General features: G+C 37.1%; 1 long non-coding RNA gene across 1 annotated transcript; it reads left to right on the top strand.

Moving 5' to 3' along the window:
* The first annotated feature begins 4,044 nt into the window (after positions 1–4,044).
* Positions 4,045–15,494, top strand: LOC135154737 (uncharacterized). Its single transcript, XR_010294126.1, has 2 exons — positions 4,045–5,319; positions 14,375–15,494. It is a non-coding gene; the product is annotated as an uncharacterized LOC135154737 (long non-coding RNA).
* Positions 15,495–22,148: the final 6,654 nt, after the last annotated feature.

Genomic DNA, 22,148 nt, shown 5'->3' with positions numbered 1-22,148 from the left:
TTTCTGATGGAATATATTTATGATAACATTTATTTTTCCTCTGCAAAATATAGGATCCCAAATGATAAGTTGATTTTCACTGCAATTCGAAACTTTAAACAGCAGTTCTAGGTGAATGAAATCGAAATAAAATTAGTCAATTTATTTTCTAGGATTTGCGATTTTGCGATCAATTCCACACAATTCGTATTCAAATATTGCCTTGCGTTGTTGGTGATATTGCGTTGACTAGAAATTAATGCATAGAAATGGTGACCTCGTGGTAGCGAAGGTGATAATACTTTGAAAAGGGATCCTGCTTATGGTAGTGGTGGGAGTAGTGGTGATGGGATGATGAAGGTGGTGGTTATGGTGATCGAGGTACCGGTAGTGATTATGGTGGAATTGGTGATGGAGATGCTAGGAGAGGCAGTGATGGTTGTTGGTGGTGGTGACGATAGTAGTGGTTGGGGGTCGTGTCGGTGGTCGTGAGGGATATGCCAGAAGATGTAGAACGATGAGAAACAGCGTGGTGGGAGTCATGGAGGGGGTGATAAGGGAGATGGTGGTATTGCTGATGGTGATTGAGGTAGTGGTATGGATGGTGGTGGAAGTGGTAATGGAGATGTTAGAAGGGGTAGTAATGGTGGTTGGTGGTGACGATGATTGTGGCGGGAGTCGTGGTGATGTGGATGATGGAGTTGGTATCATGATGGTGATTGAGGTGTTGGTAGTGACTGTGGTGAGCTAGGAGAAGGTAACATGTTGGTTGCTGGTGGTGACGATAGTGGTACTGAGGGTCGTGGGGATCATGGAGATAGGGATAATCGAGGTGCTAGTAATGATGATTCTGGTGGTGATAGAAGAGTTGGTGATATTTGTTGATGGTGACAATGTTGGCGGCGTGAATCGATGGAAATGGTGGAGGTGGCGGTATCGGTAGAGATGATGGTGATTTAGGTGCTGGTCATGATGTTGGTGAGGGTGATGATGGAGATGATTGGAGAAGTAGAATGGTGGTTGATGGTGATGACGCTGCTGGTGGTGGGAGTCGTGGTGATAGGGATGATAGCGATGAATGGTGGTGATCGAGGTGCTGGTAACGCTGGGAGTGATGGTGATGGAGGTGTTGATGTAGATGCTACGAGCATGACGAGAGGTAATGACGGTTAGTGGTGACGATGGAGGCAGTGGGAGTCGTGGTGATGGGGATGATGGCGTAGGTATCAGTAGTGATGGTGGTTATTGAGTAGTTGGTAGTGATGTTGGTGGAATAGATTGTCTAGAAGCAAGGAGTGATAGTGATGGTGGTTGGTAGCGACGATGGTGGTGGTGGGGTGGTTGTGATGGGTATGATGGAGTTGTGGTATCAGTAGGCCTTGTGATGATGGTGATTCAGGTGTTGGTAATGATGGTGGTGATGTTGATGGGTGGTGATCTAGAAGCAAGAAGTGATAGTGATGGCGGTTAGTGGTGACGATGGTGGTGACGGGAGTCGTGTTGATGTGATAGTAGTAATGCCGATGCCGATGTTAATGGGACGGCATGGGTGATGATGTTAATGAAAATAATGGCGGTAAGGGTAGTGTGATATTGGTAGGGATGGCAGTGGACGTTATGTTACTGATCACATTCTTTTTGTTGAATGCATTGGTATTGGTGGTGAATAGTGATACAGACAACGATAGTTGTTTCAGTATCCTTTGGAATGGATGAAACAAATAAAATTGTTACGAAGTACAAAAGACAATAATGCCTTAATACCACAATTTGATATTAACTCGATTAGAAAAAATAAAATAAAGAAAATAATCGGTAGACACAGATGAATAACGGCACTGCAGCTCTTGATATATCAAATCATGTATGATGCTGATGTTGGTATTTTTCTAGATACTAGTACTCATCAGCAATTTATAGTTAACATGGCGTCAACGAATCTCCAGAGAAGAGACGATAAGAGGATACAAGTCGTTGCCCTATACCAATCGGCACGCATCTCATAGCAGCTCTGAGCTTGCCAAACAGGTGCGTTGGTGACGATACGCTGGTGTACCAAATGGATATAAACATATGTATGTTTTGACAATTATGTTTTTCATTCCATCAGATTTCAGTTTGATATGGCGAGTATTTAACGATTAAGTCATTTCCTCATATTTTTAAAGTGTGATCTAAATTAATGTGGTCTGTATGGGACTTATTCTTTTCATGGAGAACAATATGAATTTAATTTGCTGACAGTAATTTAGTAGCGTCTTCCATACAAATTTCATCGCATATTGAGAGTTAACAAGATATCGACATAAATCCCGTGAATTTCCTGATTTTTGTTTAAATCTAACAAACCGACTCGTCTCTGTGTCATTCTCCCATGTTGATGCTAACTTTGATTTTCTACAGGAATTTACGAATTCATGAGTTCCTATTTGCATATATTGTGGTGTAAGTGATGTCTTCATTTGCAATAGTTCATAAGCCTTGTTCTCGATTAAATTGGCGCGAGTATTTAATTAACACTGCTATCAGCATGATTAGTGATTTTCAAGCACTCAGAATAATCTCAAGGTTTATCCGTAGTTTTGAGATTAATCTGCAAGAGGTATGATTATGTGATAGTAGTTAGATAAATATACTTAGTATAGATTTGTTACCTCTTAACTATATTTGAAAGAAATAGAGATTAACTTTGAACATAAATTATGGGTGAAATGATAATTCCTAAGTGCATGATTACAAAAGAAATTCGATTAAAATAATTTATTCAGGACAAATTAAATTGAGGAAAGTTTTGTTTGGAAGCCTGTATACGAGAAATTCAATCTGCTGAAATGTCATCATGTTAGGAGGTTCCAAGATTTATTTTCTTCAGAAGACTTTTAACACGTCATTTTTAACACTCGGCATTTAAGAATGGAAAAATGATAATAATAACATATTTCGCAGCCCCCCTTAAGACCAGCTGATAAAGCTGAAGTGACTACTTTTGATGAATATGAAATATTATTATTGATCTTGTGTTCAGAAAACGTGATGTGTGAAATATTCTTGAGAACTAATATGTTTCCATTGACTGTGCAGAAGCTTTGAATTCTTTTTGATATGTTAAGTCCAAATGACTGCATAAAGGACCGAATCTTGGTGCTTGCTGTTTCAAGTTTGATATAAAAAGGTCGACATATTAGGAAAGGAAAAACGATATTCTCCGACGGATCGTTTGCATGGATGAAAATATTACGACTGACTGCAAAAGAGGACTCGCCAAAGCATACCAAAATACAATGATACCATTCGAATCGAACTAAACGCATTTTTTTTTTTTTTTGTCGTTTGAAAAAAGTATTTTACACAAATATTTTATGTTTTATGACTTTAATACTTATTCTGGTGGGGTTCAATTACCGGGTATTACCAATTCATCGTTGAGATCATGGGTAGTATTATGAATATAATTGGGAATGCATGTAGTCATAATGGAAGAGTCTTGTTTGCTCATGTAATTTGATAGTGGTAACGAGTTTGGCTTCATTCCTGTTTTGGTATCATTATGACTTTATAAGCAAACTTGCTCACAAAGTGGCGCCAGTGCAGGGGTGGATTCTTTAACGTGTTTTTATGAAGCAGGTGGGTTATCTGTCAAACTTTGGTCCTCCTGACGTTTCTCTTCAAAACTTCATAATAGTTTTATGACTTTTCCATCGCTCAATGGCATCATAAATATAGTCTCAATGACAGTTTACAACATGCCTTTACTTTGTGAAAGGAGGAAATCAAAGTAACAAATGGTTTTATCAATTGGATTGTTATTTTCTGGGTCTTGTTTCAGATGGAAGTTTTTATCCCCTATTTTGCAAGTTGAACTTTAATTGGTAGTCAATATTTACCAGTGTCGCATCTCAAGGGTTGTAGTATGATAAGCGTGGCTACTATGGGAGATGTATGGTGCCCGGCTATCAGCCTAGGCCAGTCGGCTACATGCTAACTCGTGGAATAATAATGCATCACAGGCGCCGCAATACAAATACATAGCAGCCGCGAGACCAGTTCAAATCCTTTATGCACTTCACACAAGCGACCATGTGTGTCGCGTTACCGTCTATTGCCTTGGCAAAGAACTATTTTATGTAGCAAGTTTTATGAATCATTATTAATATCGGGGCAGGCAGAACGATAGGAAGCCCCCTCGATAACACTATTCTTGGAGCGTTTTCAAACTGTTGGATAAGTGGAATGGGAACGGCCGCTCATTGGTTGATAACTTATCCAGAGAGTGGAGCTGATACGCCGGGGACCTGTCACTCAGTCGCCATACTCTCATATGATAGGACGTCAGACAGACTACCAGCACTGGTATCATCCCTTCCCGTTACCATAACAACCGACTCCACGGCGACTGTTCTTGCACTTGGCACCGAAACTCACTCCGCTGCTAATTATATCACAGAAAATAGCTACCAGTCATGGAATTCCAAAAATATCGGGTGGCTGGGAGCAAGAAAGAAGGCGCGTGCAGTTGGCCTCCGTAATGAAACGGAGGCGCGCAAGTCATTATTATGCTAGCAAGTCGTAACCAATCACACTTGGGACACCACACGCATTCCAACAAAACTTTTTTCTTTGGTAGAGAGCGCCTTTTTCCGCGTGTGTCATCTTCTACAATAGCTACAGTGTCCGATTGTAAAGTGGTGGGTAAACAGTGATTATAAAGATTCATCCAACCATGGGCTACTATCCGTATCATCCTCGAGGATAAATCGCATCGGAATCACATCATATCCATGAGATAGTTGGGGGAGGATCAACTTAACTCCGATTTAAATAACATTTCTAAATCAATTCAGCAATTCATCAAATGAGATTGATGAAAATCATATCTTTATTCGATAGATCGATTCAATGCCATCAGATGAAGTGGACACCTTATAGATCAAGGGACAGCGATTAGTACCTCAGTCCCTATAGACTCCACCCATCACCAGTAAATAGACGGACGGCTAGTAAGAAACTTTTCTTTGGGAGGAAAATCAGATTCCATTTTCGTGCAGGAAAGCCAGCAAACCTCATCGATACTTTGTTCGTCATTCTTAAGGGTGTAACTGAAACTTTGGATGAAGGGAGAGAGTTCTTTGATGATCCTTTCCAAAATGGGGACGAGGAGATAACATTTGAAGAATCCTGAGAAACTATTTTGAAGCCAGGAATCTATTGGTCTTCAATTTCGTATTGAATCAGACTCGGAGAATTCAAGCCGAAACGTGGAACATATTTACGGATACCATATCCACTTGGGATTCCCTAAAAGGAATTTTATCATTTCGTTCTCAAAAGAGAATCTACAACGTAAGTGACTTTTCCTGTTCTATCCAACATCCTTACTTCATTCTTTTCATGAATTGATCCATAATATTTAATGTTTACGTTTTGTTACATTATTTTTCCTACACAAATTATCACTTGCGGGTTGCGTATTAACTTTTTCAAAGTGCAAATTTCCCTTCATCACAGGTAACTTAATAAAAAACCAAAAGGCAAAATACAAACAAATATTTTCTTTTGTGCGTGTATGATCTTTTGGGATGAACTACATATCATAAAACTTTCAGACATGGTTCAGAATACTGTCTTCGCCCTATTTTTTGATCTTTCATAAATAGTAAAGGAGAATGATATATGATGAAAGAGGCGCCCGACATACAAGGATGTTCAATTGCTTTGAATAACCAGTCCCATATAGCTTTGTCAATTTCTCACTCAATCACTCCATTTGAGGGTGTTTCGTTTGAATTATTAGGTAGCAATTTGACTGTCTTCGAAATTAATATGTCGCGTTACAACTCTTGGCTCAAAATGAATAATAATCATTGTAAGGGAGAAAGAATATTAGTTTGAAAGGGACAGAAAAAGAAGAATATGCATGGTTGATAGAAAATGATAATGAATTAGTTTATCTGATTTATTGCGCTGTCATTTCGAATATATATTGGTTATTCCATTGTACTCTTTAATCCTCAACTATTATAAATTGATTAATTATACTGAAGGCGATGCTTATAAAGATATTTGATTTAAAAATGCACAATCAGATTCTCTTCGATTAGTCAGTAAAAAAAGCTGTTAGAAGATTAGTACTATGATTTTCATGGATATGAGAAATTCTTGAACTCACAAGGAACTGAAGTAGGTCATCCCTTCAAAAAGATAATGAGTACTTTTCGGTATGGAATCACTTATCTGGGCCAAATGTCTCCGTAAGTTCCTTGAGGCAAGACAAGACATCATTTAATCAATATCGGATGGTGAATATTTTAAAAAAACATTGATGTCTTCTATTCAAAGCTATTTTTACTCTTTCTCAATTTCTTTCTTCCCCTCAGAGATACAATGGGGATAATTAATTGGTTTCGACAACTATCATTTCCCCGTCTGTCTATTTGTCTACTTCCAATTGATTTAGATGTCCTGTCTTTAATATCACAATGTGAAAACTCTTAACAAGGCCCTTGCAGTATTGATTGAGAAAAGTGAAGCAAGCTCAAAGTGAACTTTGGTTTATACAGTGAAATTCTCTACAGAGTTTAATATACACATTTTTTACCGTTGCTTTTATCACCGCCATGAAGATGTGTGTAACAGCTCAGTCTATAAGTCTTTGAACTGCAAGGTCTGGGGTTTGAATCCCACCGCAGCACTCGTGTCCGTTGACAAGGCATTTGTCTACATTTGCCTCTCTTCACCCTCCATTAAATGGGTATCCGATGGGATACTTTTAAACGCTCGAGCACCCGATCAGAGTAGCCATGCAAAAGGCGTGGCCATAGTATGCTTCGCTTAGAAACTTTGTATTAAGCGCTTCATAAACTTATTTTAATTAATTATTATCGAAAAAGGCAAGAAAGACCTCCACACGGACAATACGAATGGTAGACCCGTTAAATGATAACCTCAAATTTGATCAGATTATAGTAAAAAGACGTTAAACGAAATGTCGAAAACATGTTTATTGACAGGTTTATAACAATCTTCAAATTAGAATGTAAACATTAGAGTTTGATGAACGTATCATCATGAATTTAAAAAGATTTCTAATAGGAGTGAGTGGTTGATTTTGTCCCCAGATTCACAAGGAAAAGGGATTTAGATCATTTTAAAACAACTTAATTCAATTTAAAGGCGTTTTTAAAAACGTCACTTTTTAAGGGACGAATAAATATAGGGATTAAAGACGTGAAAAGATATCCACTCCAATCGATTGTTGAATAGAAGAGGTAAGGCATAGTTGAAATCAACTGGACAAGAGGCGCTCTCTATGAGTACTCGAAACAAACTATAGACCAATTTAAGGGTAAAACATAAATAGATTCTCCCTTTTAATAGAGGGTAGTATGAGAAAAGTAGTTGGGGATATTATGATTCCCAGTAGATGGTGTGGTTTTCTTACTCCGCCCTTGGCCCAATTCAACCTATTGTCAAACTTTGGCTAAATTGCCTTCGCTTACTGTCGTAGAGTTGGGCGTATTGTGTTTGCAAAACGTTTGAAAGCGCGTGCTTTATTTTGCTTTTTCCCATTCCCTTTTCCCTTCCAACGACCTGTCGCCAGTCCGGGGCAGTAAATGAAAAGGTACACTTTCCACGAGTCTTCGCGAACAATTGACGACTCATTCCTAAGACGGGTCTGGGACCTAATTTACAACTCGAAAGGACGTGAAATGTCTAGTGAGACGGAAAAACTGATTGGAGAAAAGGAACACAAGAAAAGGAAGAAAAAGTGAGCAATTAATTGGCACTTGGCAAAACGTGACTGTAATAATCATTATGTTGGGATAGAACGTGGTAAAAACAAACTAAAAAGAGACATTAAAATGACCCCGTGTCGCCATTCTATTTAAAACGGATTTAGTGTGTCCTGTTAATATTCATATCATGGTTGTTCGCTAAATTCCATCACCAAGATGTTGAGACTGAACTCTTAAAGAGTTGCTATCTAACAAAGAGTCATGTTTATTTTCGGGATGTATTGCTCATTTGTTAACATATAATCCTCCTTTTGAAGATAAATTAGCACATGCCGGACATGTTTAAAAAAAAAATTGGGACCACCTACAAATCAGAATATATTATACCACTTTAAATGTATAAAAGTTAAGACTTGAGTGTCTACAACAATGTTGGTTCTCAACTCATGATGCTATCAATTATTGCTGCGTTTTGAAAACAGATCTATTATGTGTTCATAGACAACAGTGCTTTTCTTACTTTGATTTGCTGATAACCCTTTAAAATATTCCGATGGAAAATATATTAAAAACACCTTTAATTACTAGTCATTGGAATGAATTAAAGCAAAAGATTACGTTCTTTAAATACTAGTAAAGTCAACAATCGCTTAGCTTGATCATTGGTTGAAAGTAAATACAATGAATACAGTCAGTTAAGCTTAATGCCAATGATGGTTCTGCGTAGGAGGACGACCTGAAGAAGGAGAAGAGGAAAAAGGAGGAGGTGGAGGAGGAGGAGAAGGGAGGGCATAGGTTGGAGTCTATATATTTGAATGACGTTTCCCAAACAAACACGTGTCAAGATGGATCATTCAGCCGGTACTTATGGCAGAGTGAATGCCTGCCCACTCATTCTATCAGTGTGTGTTGGTTCCAAGGTAACTTCAAGTTTAAGGAACTTTACACAAGACGATATCAAATACAATTTAACTATACGCCAGGTACCGTGGCTGTGAATTATTACACATCTACCAACACCAACCATTGACAATCATATTTTTGTCTAATCAAACTAAACAGAATAGATAATGTGGGAGGGGATCAGCCGACAAGCATGTCGTTATGAAGTCGTTTTAGGGTCCAATTACGGTATTCATTCATTCGTATTAGCGTTCATTCACTGAGAAGCTCCCGAATAGAATGGCATGTTAAGTTGAGTTTCCGACGGAAACCATTAAGTCCTCATCTAATTCAAAAACCCATTATGTATAATTACTATTAAGTGGCCGTTATATCTCAGTTAGTGTCTAACTTGGAAGGCATATAATGATATTATAAAATAGGACCTGGTATTTAAAACTTTATTCCCAATGGAACGAAGTAACAAGATAAATCTGCCATGATTTATAGTAATTTTGTTTGGTTAATAGATACCATCTCAGGAGGATATTGATATGGGTAGGGGGATGGAATGTTTTGTACAATTTGAATAAGTTATACAACAAGGCTTGGAAAGCATTTTTTGTTTATGTGTATCTTCCTTTTTATATAAATATATAATCCATGGGTACTTTTGTTGGAGCTATCCACCTTATTGTCCAGTAGAATTACGATGAACTCGTGCGAGGAGTAATCTTCAACAGTTGGAATGTCATGAGAGTGATACTTCGACTCTTAGGATGGCGACGACATGCCAGTGGCTAACAATGTATTGGGCCATGCAGTCGTCTGAATAAACCAAAACAAAATAACAGAATCCCATTTTTGATAGTCAGTTGAGCGAATAGTTCGTATTGTATTCATTTTTGTAGGAAATCACAAGTATTGTAGGAGCCAACTTATTTGTCTTTATATCTGTCACATCGGGCTTTATAATTTCTTTTCTTTCCCATCAGTCCTTCTCCTCCTACATAATTATTGTATTCCCTAATAGTGAGTTTTCCTTTTCGTACTTGGTATACAAGACATAAAAAGATCAAAATTATACCGAAAGCAAAAGGAAAGGAGACACAATTTTCATAAAGATGCATTGGTTCCTATTATAATGTTCAGGATTTGTGAAAATCACAATTGATCAATGAATTCGAATTGCAAGCGAAGAATGAAACTGCCATTATTTTGTATGACATGAACGTTTGTGTGTTTGGCGCGAGCTGTGACGCCGGGTCGACGGAAACTGTTTTAGTCAAAGGCAATAGAGAAATATGGGATAAACTCGAATGATTCTTCCCTTGTTTCAATTTAGTATCACATTACGAGGGTGAAATTTCACAGTGAATACATGCCACTGCCTCTCTTGAACTCCTCAAAACAGACCTACATTACATTATGATTTTCTACGTCGCAGAAAAATGCTTATAAAAGAGGGAACAAATGACGAGCCGCCTGAGCGCAAAATACCTTTGGAGAGAATCCTTCTGATGATACCATTATTTTGATGTTACATAATAATGTAGATTGAATCTACATTTCGAAGGTGGAATAAATGTTTTCTTCTTGTATTAATCGACCGGAAATATGGACAAGGAATTCACGCAAATTGAATATTTGAATGCCCTTTTTCACAAAAGCTGAACAATATCTATTTCTTTTGTCAGGTCTCCCGATTTTTTTTTATAGGGTCGCATTCCTTAATGACCGACTTCAAGTGAATAAAACACCGAGTCTATTTTGGATTTTCTTTTTGATTTATTTTCATCTGATATGCACATTGAACAAACAAACTGCTAACAAATTGGAAATTACAGACATGAAAAAAATGCAGAAATGAGCCGATATATTATTTATGTATCTATATTTATGGGCAGACAAGATAGAATCGTTTAGACGTATTTTATATTTTTTTAAAGCCGTCGATATACTACATGCAATAAACTAAGCTAACGAAGGTGAAAACGGTCGGTGACATCACGACATTTTAGTAATCATTTGGCAGACGCTTTCTATATCGTAGAAAATCTTATGTCAAAAGCCTTTCAAAACAAAGAAGCTTTTGTTGAAAATCAGTGAATCAAAGCAGCAGTGTTGTCCTGGACTCTGAATAAACGACATATTTGCAATTTTTATTCGGACCGAACCTTAAGATGATGTGCTGTCCCGGTCCACCAACTCTCAACAATGACCTCAATAGATTCTGAACGTTGCAGGAAGCGTCTGCGAATTAGATGCTAAAATCAGCTGGAATATCAAATATTCATCTCCATCTCTACTATGCTGAAAAAAAATTGAGCATCATAAACTCCCATATATCCATTCATATATTTAAAGTTCACAATGAAGAGTGTTTATCGTCGGTCATCAAACCAATATAAATAAAGCACCAAAGATAGAATTATCAAATTGTCTGTTCAGTCAAAAGCCTTTATCAGAGAACATTTGAATTCAAGCAGAAAACCAGCCATATTCGCTGAAGCGGGCCTATCCAGCCCATTTGTCTTGTGTGGAGAATTACTGCAAATTTAATAATGATTATAAACAAGAGCATTAAATGTGATTTCGAAAATATAGTCATATATATATATACAATATAGGGCGATTCCATGCTAGAAAAATCAGCCATTTTCACAACATTTATCAACCTGCTGTCCAAACGAACGAAGAACTTCAATTTGCTTTGTGGTAATATTAAAGTACTACTGGGTAGACATGCAAAAAACTGGCAACCAACAAAAATATGTCGTCCATAGGTGAATTAGAGCTTAAAATGTTGCGTGTCGTACGGGTCATTTCTGCGTCCCGTACGACACACAACATTTTCACCTATAATTTACCCATAATCAATTTTTTATGTGTTGCTTATTAGTTTTTCACATGACTACCCACTATAGCTTCATCACTGACAAAAAAGCATTTTATTGCTCAAGCATTCGGCTAGGAAACTAGAAATTGTTGTAAAAATGTCCCATACGACACGTATGGAATCGCCCAATAATTAAAACATAATTTTCGAAGCCAGCCCCTTCCATGATTAAGTATTCTGAAAATGATTTCTTACGCATAGGTGTTTTTTTCGGGAGGGGGGGGGGGGGGGGGAGGTGCATCACGGACGAACGATAGTGAAGGAACACGCAGTTTGCATATAGTTTGGGAAAACACTGGTTTGGTGACCTCAAAAAGCGACATAATGGCCCGGGAACATCGGAAATATATTTATTCTACCAAACAGAACTAACACGAACAATTCAAAAGACTTGTTATCAAAATAAATACAAAATGTAATGCCACATTATTATGAAATGGACAGGAATGGAGTGTAACTCAAAAATAATACCCACGTGTACATGGACTCATGCATCATACAATGAAGTTGGTCACACGACTATTACTACTGCTCCTGATGCTGTTACTATACTACTACTACTTCTTCTTCTACTACTACTACTACTACTACTACTACTACTACTACTACTACTACTACTACTACTACTACTACTACTACTACTACTACTACTACTACTACTACTACTACTACTACTACTACTACTACTACTACTACTACTACTACTACTACTACTACTACTACTACTACTACTTCTTCTTCTACTACTACTACTACTACTACTACTACTACTACTACTACTACTACTACTACTACTACTACTACTACTACTACTACTACTACTACTACTACTACTACTACTACTGCTGCTGCTGCTGCTGCTGCTGCTGCTACTACTACTACTGCTACTACTACTGCTACTACTACTACTACAACTGCTACTACTGCTACTACTATTACTAATACTACTACCACTAGTACTAGTACTACTACTACTGCTAATACTACTACTACTGCTACTACAAGGACGACTCCTACAACTACTACTACTACTACAACTGCTACTACTATTAATAATACTACTACCACTACTACTAGTACTAGTACTACTACTACTGCTAATACTACTACTACTGCTACTACAAGGACGACTCCTACAACAACAACTACTACTACTACTACGACGACGACGTCGACTACTACTACTACTACTGCTGCTACTACTACTACTACAACAACAACTACTCATACTACTATATACTAGTACTGCTGCTGCTGCTGCTACTACTAATGCTACTACTACTACTACTACTACTACTACTACTACTACTACTACTACTACTACTACTTCTAATTCTGCTGCTTCTGCTGCTGCTGCTGCTACTGCTCGATGCAGGAAGAGAGTTCCATTTAAATATTCGTGTAACAATATTAAACAGTGATATGTATTTGGCAAACAAATTAATTATCAATACTGTGTAACGATTCTTGTTATAAGAGTCTCTACTTTTCCTGAAAATTATGAATTAGGATTAACAATTTCATGACTTTAAGAGAGTGGGAAAAATGAATATGAAGTGGAAAGAAATTATGTGTATGCGAACGATCACAGCAAAGTAATTTGTGAACATTTTTTATAAAGATTATACTGACTAATATGCAAAGAAAGAGAATGAATGACATTTGACTTTGAAAATATGTGCACATTTAATTCAAAATATTTACATATTCAAGAGCAGTTTTTGGCAAGAGATTCGAATAAAGTGATGCACCTACTATGATGATAGCCCCAAAACTCATTATTTAAGCTGAGATCGTTAATGTAGTGCGAATAACTCCAACTGTATATATACCACTACCGAAAATCATAAGGTGTATACAAATAGAGATATACAATACAGCCTAACTTCAATCCGACTCAGATTCGACCCAATTTGAAACTTTAGTGGAAGAAACAGATAAAGGACAAAAGAAAGTTATCTTTCATCCTGATAGAATCTTCATATCTTAAAAACAGACTTTCAAATTAACAATAAATGTTCTTTTTAGTTCAAAAGCTGGATTCCTTTATGCTTTTCGAGAGTCAAGTATTCTGACACAATGATCATTTTATCCTCTTCTTGAAAATATAGTTAAATTATAAGAAAGACAAGGATACAGTGAAATCTCTGACATGCACCAATAAATCCGATCAGTTCATTTACTTTCTGATGTGTTGTACTTTTTTCTTGATAAAGGACCCCCCCCCCCGAAAAAAAACCACCACACACACACCAATTTACCCAATATAGTCAGCAGAAAATTCCCCAAAGTTGATTGTTTTGAGAAGAGAGAATGAATGAATACGACGAAAGAAGAGTGAAGAGGGAGAAAGTGGAATGAATCGAGGAAGGGGTTGTGTGAGGAGGGGGAGGGTTACATCGGTTTAGGGCACTCTGGTGCAACCATCGGGATTCCTTGGCACCTTATGAACTCCCAGGGGTTATTAGAGTTCTTTTTTCTTTCGAGATCTGACCTCGAGACCTCAAGTTTAAGAAATTTTCCCAGGGGTAATGATGAAACATAGTGAAGTGATTATTCATCCGAGAATTTGTCTTTTTTTTAATTCATCTTTATATTGTGCATATTATTTTGACAGATTCAGACAACCTTATTCGTTGTAATAGTGAATAACTTATTATTTATATTCTATTTCATCAAATCGGTCATGAAAAGATCATTCGCAGACTCCCCCTCCTTTGGGAATAATGAGATTGTAATCAAAATGAAGTTTGAATGAACACGTTTGTCGCGTTTGTTCTAAGCATCAAAGTTATGAGATAGTTCTTGTTTTTTTCACAATCTGATCATAAACATTTTGATTGAATAAAGTATTTTGTTTATTTGCTTATGTCTTTGACAGGATCATCATGTTGATACTGTGTTTGCTCTGTCTCACTTGGATGATTCCTATGTTGGCCGGGTCTACCTTGGTGCCAGGAGATCGTTCATCGTCAGAGAGAAATGTTGACGATTCACACTACCTACCTCCAACTAACCCACTCTTACTTCTCGAGGAATACACTTCTTTAAAATCACAGATGGAGGACCTGGACCCCTTAGCGTTCCCACCTGGAACCGAGATTCGAATAGCCCCACACAAAGTCCTGAAACCTTCAAGCGAAGAAGCCATGCAGATTACAGAAAAACAATACCTCCGCGGGGACTGGTGCAAAACGCAACCCTTGAAGCAAAGAATTGAAGAGCCAGGATGCATCCCAAGGACCATCGCAAATAGATTCTGTTACGGACAGTGTAACTCTTTCTTTATCCCCAAACAAGCGGCGTCTTACAACGAAGCTTTCAAATCATGCTCTTTTTGTAAACCGTTTCGAGTTAACCACATTACAGTAACTTTGCGATGCCCTGGTCAGAATCCACCTATCAAAAGGAAACGGGTTCCGAGAGTAAAACGGTGCAGATGCATGGCGGTGGATGTTCCGTAAATAAACATCCGATGGGACGGTATAACTTTATAAAACACTATTTATATCCTGTGGACAAAACTTGAGATGAAAAGGACATCTTTGATGAATTTATCTATGACATGTATCAATATTATTTCTATCTCATCGTATCAAGAAAAAAAAGAAGAAACACGGCCACACGGTACACACACAGTATTCAAGGTATACACATTATCGTGTATGGGATGCGTGTCGCAGGCTCTGATTGGTGGAATAGGAAACTCAACGAATCATCACGTGACTTAACGAGATGACGACATTTACTGAGTGGTGTCCAAACAGCTCTGTGTGGCGTACAAAGGGAGCTCAAAGGCACAACGCCATATTTATGCAATTAATATAATGCACTCATTAATTATTGATATTTGTATAACAGAAGATATGAGATATTCACATTGTACATATTGTATAATGATATAATCTGTACTGTATTCAATGAAGATATTCTCTACTACTCTCGTATTTTTGTGAGTGAAATATAATGTAAATACATGGAGATATGTATGAACTATACAATTAATGTTGTGATGCCTTTTTGTTGCTTTGTTGACAGTGTAAAAAGTCATATTGCCGAATCGAAATGTCTTTGACAATTTTCAAACAATTATGTTTTGACAAAGAAAAAACGGCTGTAAACTCAAGTAGAAATAAGGACGGTGATGTTGACGACTTTGATGATGATGATGATGATGGTGGTGGTGGCGGTGATAATAATGATGATGAAGATGATGATGTAGAAAGTGATGATGATGAATTAAACAATGATGACGACGACGATGATGATTATAATATAACAACACATAATTTATGCTTGTAGTATTTTGATAATGTAAAAAAATAATTGCAGTTTTTGCTGCATTAAATTTTCTCAGGAAATCTAAACCAAAAATGGCGTCAATAAAGACAATTGTGCATTAACCACAGAAATTATCAAGTCATATATTCTCATACTTGCCATGCTTAAGACAATAATTATACTTCATTGTGTTAAAAATATACTTTTGAAGAATGAATTCAGACGAGAACACAGATAGAATAAAGAAAACAAAAAAATATTGTTTAGGAAAATGTTAGCATAAATCATTCTGAAGTCGTACGAAAATCCTGGAAGCCGTGTGGATAGCACGTTTCATTTATGATTGTTTTTGTTTTATTCTGAATCTTTATGTTTCTTTCTCCGTTGGCGCCTGTCTCCAATGACTCCATGTTAGAATGAATTCTATTAACATTGTTAAGGAAATGAATTACCACAGTTCGACGATCAATAGCAAGTGTTAAAATGTTGGCTCCGATCAAAGTGGAAAACGCCGAAAGCTTTTTAAAATAAAAACATTAAAAAGAAGGAAGAGAAAATGGCGATGATAGAGGAGGGAAGGAGTAGTAGATGAAAGCGTCTCGCCGGCTGGACTGACTGCTTCTAGTTATTGCATCTTATTTAGAAAGAGATTGATCCTTTTGACAACAAGTTTCGGCGGCATCCACTGAGAGGCACACTTCCACGATATGAAACACAATACCACGAGCGGTTTTCCTTCTTACAGGGGATGGGGTGTGCATGTGTTCTAAACCTTCACGGATATTACAGAATAAAATTTTTATAAACAGTCTCTTATGATTTCTTAGGGTAAGACTTGTTTTTATGGAAACCATTTCCTTCCTCTTGGTCCTGTCGACATCTGGAGGTTATGACCAGCACGTTGGTACCATGCAGGGTTCTCTTGATTCATGATCAAGACTAGGTCTGGGTATAGGACCGCAGCTGTTAAGGTCAATACTACACTGAAAACAGGGACTCAGCTCTGAAAGTTCGCAAACACTTTGGAAAACAACATTTACCTTTGGGGGGGAAATAAGAAGAATTTTCCAATGTTACTGACTTAAACCAACGACCTCCTTGCTTAAACTTTTATACATGTACAAATAAAGATTATCTTCATGCAACAAAAACGACTTGAATTTTGATAATTTTAAGAAATTAACATTTTGTCCTAATTCATTTAGGATAAGTTTTTTTCAAGAAGTTTTTTTCAATTTGTTAGGCTCAGTGGCGTCGGAACGTTCTCTCCATTTTTGTCTGACCAGAACGACCCGGCACCATTTGACTGAAATTCATATCAATGTTCAAACTTATAGTTATGCTCATGAAATAAAGTCATGACATCACGGGTTATAAGATACAGAACGGTGTCTATTTAATATTACTGATTTCAGTACAGTTCTGTTGAAACTTTCTCACATTCTTGAGCCAGTCATCGATGATTTGAGTCCAGAAAAATGTCTTTTAGATGTATTTTGTAACAAGGTGTGTACATTAAGTACAGAATGAGTACCGAATTAAATTCCTGAGAAAAAGGTAGGGGAGAGAAAGAAGGCTGCACATGTGGGTGTGTGTGTGCGTGTTTGCGAGGGTGTGTAAGTGCGAAAGGGTGGGAGTATGTGCGTGACCGTGACGCGTGTGTGTGATTTAGAAATACTATTTCCAACACTGGAAATGATAATGTTCATACATGGACAAATCTTAAAACACTGCATAATTTATTAATTCATAAAGAGAATAATAATAAAACAACATTAATGATTCAAGTAAGGATGTTTTCTCCATTCAAGAAATATAAACAAAAATGCCCTTCGGACTCAGAACATATCATAGCATCAGACTTTTAACACTCGATAAAGTAAGATCGTTCTAAAAACATATTGGAGTTTCTTTCGAACATTTCTAAATCATTTGCAACATTTGCTATTAAAAAAAAAACATTCTCCCCAAATCACATTACACAGTGAGACTAGATAACCGTCAATATTCACTCTATACTTCGTGTATTAAAGAAATTTCCAAATAGGCCTTTAGAAGGAAATAATTTGTTGTGGATTTTTCATACATATAAGTAATAATTTCAATCTGTGATTCACATCACTCACTTCTCATTCATATATGTTTTAGAAAATGTAAATGAGATTATTTAATCAAAATATGATAAGAATATTGAGATGCGATGGCTACATCCGTTTATCCTCGAAAGGTTGCACCCGAGCGGACATACAACCCTAGCGACCCAGTGGGAGCCCCGGTCGCCTATAACCAACCGATGCATTGGCATATACTGTGCCGTAACCACCAATGCACACGGGGAGCAAAAGATGGGTGGAGGGGGTGCAACTATCACGGCCTGTTAACACTACCACTAGATTGCTCTGCCCGGTTGCCCTGAGTTATTAAAAACTATCCATGCAATCACAATTGTTTCTGAAATGACAGCTTATTTTTTTCTATAATTCAAGCAGGGGGCACCTAACGGGGACTGGGGCTTTAGGCCCCATTTTTTTATTGGGTCAAAACCGATCAGTGGCTCTTGTATCTCTATTTGACATGTTAGAGAAAGGTTCGCCTTCACCACTTTTCTATTGCTTCATAAGTAATTGTTATTTATCTGAACCAGTTGGTTGTGTTTGTTTATTGGTATTTCCCTACTGTCTCGTCAAACACTTAATCCAAACGTGATATTAAAGTGTGTTTGGATAAAGGTCGGGGCGTTTCACCCGATTTCGCCTCAGTCGCCTTGATATCACAGCATACATATATATATATTTTTTTTTTGTTACACCGAGCAACACTAGGGAACGTCTTTCATGGGTGGACCAACTGCAGACCTGTTTTTTCTCCTATGGGTACGGACCATACAACCATCAACATACTGTCTTGGGTTAGAGCTACCCCTGAGTTTGGAATGTGACAAGTTCACACCAGGATCGCGCTGCCTGTCGCCAGTCAGACTAATCGCTGTGTCTCCATCTTCCTAAAAAATCCTTGCTCCTCCACTTGACGTTAAAGATTGGTGACAATTGCCATTTTCGGCAATAATTTCGATAAAAATACGAAGCGGTTTCCTAACTCGCAGGTTATTGAACCCTTTATACACGTACGTCACAATGCTATTTCCCTGTTCTTTCTGAGAGACGAAGGATCATTATTTCCTCGATGATGATATAATTTTGTAAAAGAACGCCGCATTTCTTTATACCCCGCTAAACAGCTAATAAAAATACATTTTTATTAAACAGTGAATGAGCTATAATTTACGCATGACTCGATGAAATTGCCATTAAATATTGTAAAAAAAAAGTTGTCAACGACTTTGCAATTTATGTTTCCATAAAATATGACGTTTTCATTATCTAATGAAGTTGAAAAAAAAATCCACAAGGTACATTTTACTATTCTCTTAATGGGTTCGACTGAAGAAAAGTAAAACCGATCTTCTACAAAATAATGCAAGCCAGAAAGTATATTTTTCAATAGCAAGTATAAACGTATAAACGATATCAAAATCAGAGAATATACAGAGGTGACAGTCTATTATCAACAAAACTGAAACCGAGGCTATTATAAAAGTAATTTTTATTTCAAAAATGTTGACAGTGGTGTCTTTAATCGTAATATGAAAAAAAGCAGAAGCTCTTATCATTAATGGGTCTAAATCTATCATTTTTAGGACTAGAATCCATCTTGGCTTAATATGATGACAGAACGAAAGCCATTACCAAAATATCAAAAGCATTAATTTATTTAGAACTTCTGTGTCTCCTTGCGTGTTTATTAATAATAATAATAATAATAATAGCCAATTTTTATAAAGCGCTTTTCCCAGAATGGCCCAAAGCGCGTTACAGCATATTATTACCCCGGTCATTGGATTCAATTCAATCCCGCACGAAAAGTGCACAGTTTCCACTCCCTGGGGAGCATTCCTTGCATTCATCGCAGCCTCATTATGGCGCTGGCAAATTCAAACATACAATATCTTTCGCATCCTACCGGGTACCCATTTAGCACCTGGGTCGAGAGTGGCAAAGTGTGGATTAACGCCTTGCCAAAGGACGCTAGACCGCGGTGGGATTCGAACACACGACCCTCTGTTTACAAGGCGAGAGTCAGAACCACTACACCACGGCTCTTCCACTATTAGATTAGAGACATTTGTATGACTAGATTTACGTTACGAAAAGAGACCAAAGCCAAGAAAAGAATGATCATTTATCGGAATATTCCTCGTTCTCGGCATGAAAGATCTGACTTTGCAAGTTAAAAGCACAAAACTCCCCGAAAGACGAAATTGCGTCGTGTTCTATCGCCTGCGTGGCGCCCGTTTAAAACAAGTATAATACGCTAATAATCGGTGGAGTATGATGACGCCCGGAGCTTATCATTCCATACAATACACCGGGCATTGATACCATAGGAATAATACCTGTTAAATACAAACTTATATTTGTATTCTCGATACGGCTCGGTGCTTTTTATCGATCATTGCTGAACAATTACATCTCTTTTCATTGCTTTATTCCTTTTCCGTACTGTCTTTCTTGTATTAATACAAATAATTCATTTAAGCAGGGAAGTTGGGCGCATCTGTCAAACGAGAAACATACAATCCTCTGTGCTTTAAGGGGCGGGTATTTTCTGGCTTGATGCCTCACGAGCATCTCATTACACGAACAGCAGAATGCAGATAAAAAAATATTTGTCATTCTTTAAAGTCGATCCTGTCTTTATTATGACAAATGAATGTCAATAGATATCGTGTCGACTCCATGTCGATTTGCATGGTCCCATTAGTCGAGTTTTTACACGGAACATCGGCTGCACCTCTTTCTCAATACAACTTTTCTGTCAATTTAATGGCAGTAAGGAGCATGACCGAGTCAATTTTGTTCCTCTTCATGGTAGTCACGGTAGTGGGGGCCGGGGGGAGGTGTGCTAAGATCTGAACCATGAATGCACTATGATAGACTGGTTCTCTAGATGAGGGTTGACAGTGTATTAATGGAGACCATCAGACATAAAATTGACAATTACGCATTATAATGGTAGCACCGACATAATTCATTATTTTGGAAAAGATAAATAATGATCATGGACCAAATTATTGATCTTATAAATGACCAGTCATTAATCTTTTGATAATTTGACCAATCTGTTCTTTATTAAATAGACAAGTCGTAAAACCAAGTAATCATTCTTTTAAACTTGCCCCACCCGCGAGCCATTTGCAATTACGAAAGCGATCATCCAGTGAACAAAGTTTTGGAGCCTGCCAGCCAGGATAGAGACAGATAAGTCATTGAGCCCATTAAACAAAACCAATCAACCATTATAAGACTAGCCAGTTATTAAACAGGTATAAAACAAATCAAACAATAAGGCGACAATGAAGCGATTCATATGAATAAAATACAGAAAAACAAGACCTAAAATGAATTACAAATCAATAGTAGAGGTCATCTGTTACTATTTCATTGAAGATTTTAGTCAATAAGTTTATTCACTGAATCTTCAGGATCAGACTAATTTATAAATGAAATCCACTTTTCATTGAGGAATCGATGAAATTACTTTTGTTACCAATGCAGGTGTCTTTGCCTGTGTATTTTGGTAATGATATATCAATATTTCTTCATTGTCATTGTCACAAAATTTTTTAGTTAATAGGTTCATTCAATGAATCTACAGGACCAGACTAATCTATATATGAAATCCATTTTGAATTGAGGAATCGACAAAATTACTTTTGTTACAAGTGTATGTGTCTTTATCTATGCAGTTTGGTAAATGATATAATATTTCGATCATTGTCATCATCACACAAAACGATTGGTATTGTTAAAAATCCATCTCAACAGAAATAGATTTACAATGTAATATCAGTTGAATCATGAGGGTAAAGTTGAGACCATGAATACATGTATTCAACAAGAACTTCCAACTTCATTAAAACTTCTAGTATTCGGTAAATGGATAAGATAACATTCAAATGAAAATGTTAACACACATACATGTGCATTGGTGCTAAAAAGTTAGTGAACCCCACTAGAAAATGCACTAGTTCATGCCGAGTATTGAATGTCGACAACACCAGTACAATGCCCTGCGAGCCAAGAGAAACAAACTTTATTGAATGTAATATTTTATCACCTGACTTCACAATTAAATATCTAAAAGACGGCAGAACTTGAAAACCTTGAAGAATTTTCATATTCTGGTGGGGTTCACTAACTTTTTAGCACCACTGTATACATCCATCCACTATGTCAGAGTTGACTAAATGCGTTTCTGAAGAAAATAGCATTCCACTATCACAAAAGAAACATACGAGCATGGCGAGATAAGTA

Source organism: Lytechinus pictus, chromosome 7, assembly GCF_037042905.1.
Source record: "Lytechinus pictus isolate F3 Inbred chromosome 7, Lp3.0, whole genome shotgun sequence".
Lineage (NCBI taxonomy): Eukaryota > Metazoa > Echinodermata > Echinoidea > Temnopleuroida > Toxopneustidae > Lytechinus > Lytechinus pictus.
This window is presented reverse-complemented; position numbering and strand designations above follow the sequence as displayed.